General features: G+C 31.4%; 1 pseudogene; it reads left to right on the forward strand.

The window, feature by feature from the left end:
• Window positions 1-280: 280 nt before the first annotated feature.
• LOC145122188 (uncharacterized) lies at window positions 281-2,826 on the forward strand (annotated as a pseudogene).
• The last annotated feature ends 914 nt before the right edge of the window (window positions 2,827-3,740 follow it).

Here is a 3,740-nt window from a genome sequence, read left to right on the forward strand (position 1 = left end):
AAAATTCACTAATTCAATTAAGATTGAATGTTGTTTATGTGATTATTGATTGAAAATCGAAATTAAGTTGAAATCAAAAATCTGATTATGTGATTGAGTGTTGAAATTCTGTTGAATGTTGAAATTGTGATTATTATGATATTATCTAAAATCTGAAATTGTTTATTTGATTGAATGTTGAAATTATGTTGAAATTTATCAGATGCTGAAATCAAATTATTAGATTATGTTTTTTGTATTTAGTTGAATATTAAAAGTTGAAAGTAATGAACTTGTAGTGATGAAGTCTAAACAACCATCCGGTAGTCAAAAACGTAAAAAGAGAAAACTAGAAGAAGAAAAGAGAAAGGCCGATGTCGGTGCTCTAGATAAGTTTATTCGTAGACAACCTGTTGAAGAGCCTGTTGAAGAGCCTATTGAAGAACATGTTGAAGAGCATGTTGAACACCAAGAAAATGTAGAAGTAGAAGTAGAAAGGGCAGAAGAGCAAGAGCCTGTTAAAGAGCTTGTTGATATATGTGATCCAAGAAGGTGGGAAAAACTTAATTATGAAGAGCTTAAACTTTTGGTTGAGAAGGGTCCTAAAAGAGATACTAGTATTATGTATGGTCCCTACGATAAATCTGGTAGACGATTTTCTGCAGCTTTATATACAAGAACTTTACCAAATTTGGAGAAGTGTGATAGAGAATGGCTAGTATATTCGAAAGAGCTCGACAAGGTATTTTGTTTTTGTTGTAAAGTGTTTAAATAAGGGATTTCTAAAGGTAAATTAGGTGACGAAGGTTATTTGGATTGGCACCATGTTACCAGTAGAGTTAAAGAACACGAAATTTCCTTGGATCATCTCACAAATAGGAATAAGTGGTTTGATATGCGTAAAAGATTGAACTTGAATGAAACAATTGATAAAGTTCATTACGAGCAATTCAAGAAAGAAAGAGATTACTGGAAACAAGTCATTTTGCGAATCATTGCAGTAGTGAAGTTTCTTGCTAAACATAATTTAGCATTTCGTGGATCAAATGAAAAGTTGTATCAAAAAGGTAACTATAGATTGTATATTTTTTTTTCCAATTTCAACGAATACCTTTTTGTTAATTATTATGATTGATTCCACTTCTTATTTGTTAAATATATTTAACAGGCAATGGAAATTTTTTGGGTGTCATTGAAATGTTGGAAGAGTTTGACCCAATTATCAAAGAGCATGTGCGACAGATCACAAATGACGAGCTTCATGTGCATTATCTTGGGCACACGATCCAAAACGAACTAATACTTTTGATAGCTCAAGAAATTAAAAAAGAACTTATCAAGACAATAAAGGAAGCAAAGTACTACTCAATCATACTTGATTGTACTCCCGATTCAAGTCACCAAGAACAGATGACTATAATAGTGAGGTATTTAAAGTTATCATATAATTCTATTACTGTCGAGGAGTCATTTTTAGGTTTTTTTAATGTTGATGATACCTCTGGAAAAGGACTATTTGATATTACACTTGAGGAGTTAAAGTCTTTTGGTCTTGAAATTGATGATATGCGTGGTCAAGGCTATGATAATGGAGCAAACATGAAAGGAAAACACCAAGGAGTGCAAAAGAGATTTTTAGATATAAATCCTAGAGCATTTTACACTCCTTGTGGTTGTCATTCTCTTAATCTAACATTATGTGATATGGCTAACAAGTGTGTTAAAGGAAAGAACTTTTTTGGATTCATCCAAAGCATTTATACTATATTTGCAAATTCTACTAAGAGGTGGGAAATCCTAAAAGATAATGTAAAAGCTTGGAGTCTTAAGTCATTGTGTCAAACTCGTTGGGAAAGTCGAGTTGAGAGTGTAAAGGCTATTAAAATGCAACTTGTTGACGTACGAGAAGCTTTACTTTAAGTTGGAGAAAAAGATAATGATGCTGCAATTGCAAGTGAAGCAACTTCACTAGCAGAAAAAGAACTTGGTGACTTTGAATTTTTGGTATCAACTGTTATCTGGCATGAAGTGCTAAACCATGTGAATATTGTGAATAAAAAGTTACAGTCAAAGGATATGCATCTTGATAATGCTATTACAGAAATAAACAAATTGATTGGGTACTTCAAGGATTATAGAGAAACTGGTTTTTTAAAAGCGATTGATGAAGCTAAGGACATTGCTATTGAAATGGGTATTGATCCAATATTTCCACAAAAGCGTTTGATTGAAAGGAAAAAAAGGTTTGATGAGAATTCAAGTAGAGAAGAAGTTTCATTTACACCTGAAGAGAATTTCAGAGTTAACTATTTCTTATACATTGTTGATCAAGCTATTTCTTCTCTTGAGACAAGATTTGAACAATTCAAAGAGTATGACAAAGTATTTGGTTTTTTATTTCCACATAATTTGAAGGGAATTGAAGATAAAGATCTTAAGTCGTCTTGTCATCGTCTTGAAAAAGCACTCAAGTTTGAAGAAAGATCGGATATTGATGCCGATGAACTTTATACGGAGTTGAAATTATTTGAGATATTGGAAACCAATGAATTTAGCAACCCTATAGATGTTTTGAAGTTCTTGAAAGAACTTGATTATTTCCCAAATGCAAGCATTGCATATAGAATATTGTTGACAATTCCAGTAACGGTGGCATCTGCAGAAAGAAGTTTTTCTAAGTTGAAGTTATTGAAGTCTTACTTACGCTCCACAATGTCCCAAGAAAGACTTAGTGGTTTGGCGATGATATCTATCGAGAACGAAATCTTAGAGAGTATAGACTACGAAGAGTTGCTCAACCAATTTTTTATCAAGAACGCAAGGAGAGCTTCACGGATCGTCGGTTAACTGTTACGATATGTAATTATTCATTAAAATACTATGATTTTGCTATGTTTATTGCTATAAAGTTTATTGTCGTTTTAGAAAAATATTAGTTTATGTAATTTTAATTCGTTACACTTTAAGACCTAAGGGCCTTTTTTTCCGGCTCGTCCTAGGCATTTGAATTCTCGGGACCGGCCCTGAGTGTACGCTAGGTAGGTACAGCGAATGAGAGTCTCACAAGTGCCTTAACAGGTTTACGCGAAATTTTCTGTCGTAAAACTTTTGGTTTGTATACCGTTTTAGTTCAATTATTTATAACGCTTTTTATAAATAATCATTAATGAATTCGTCTAATTGTAATATACGTTGTGTAAATAGTATAATCCTTTAAGTATTCAAACTAGTAAAATATGACAATGTATTACGACTATTTTACTAATAAAAATAGTTTTTAGAAAAAATAACCAAGTTTTGTAGTGTGTTTTAACATACCCAAAATTTTATTTGAGAGCCTTGTAAACAAATATATATATATATTTTTTTGTTGTGACTATAATATGTCACAAATTCCACAAAATCTCATATAAATCCATGAGATTTATTATGTTTCAATATTTGTACAAGTATTAGCGGTAAAAATATATATATAACAAAAAATTAACCATTTTGAGTGTAACTCTCATATTTTCACCATCTTTCAAGCCTTTACAACCAAATATGTTATGACATTTTCTTTGATTTTTAACACACACTAAAAACCATTTTTACTTAGTAATTTATTTCTTCTTCAACATAATACCAAAATATGTGAAGTTATTCAAAGATAACTTTATTCTAACAACATGAGATTTGTAGAATCTCGAGTTTATGGAGTGTTAACATGCAGTAATCAACATTTCAACACACATAGTCACATAAACATACAAGTGCATGCA

Source organism: Lactuca virosa, chromosome 6 (assembly GCF_052849685.1).
Source record: "Lactuca virosa cultivar CGN04683 chromosome 6, Lactuca_virosa_CGN04683_v6, whole genome shotgun sequence".
Lineage (NCBI taxonomy): Eukaryota > Viridiplantae > Streptophyta > Magnoliopsida > Asterales > Asteraceae > Lactuca > Lactuca virosa.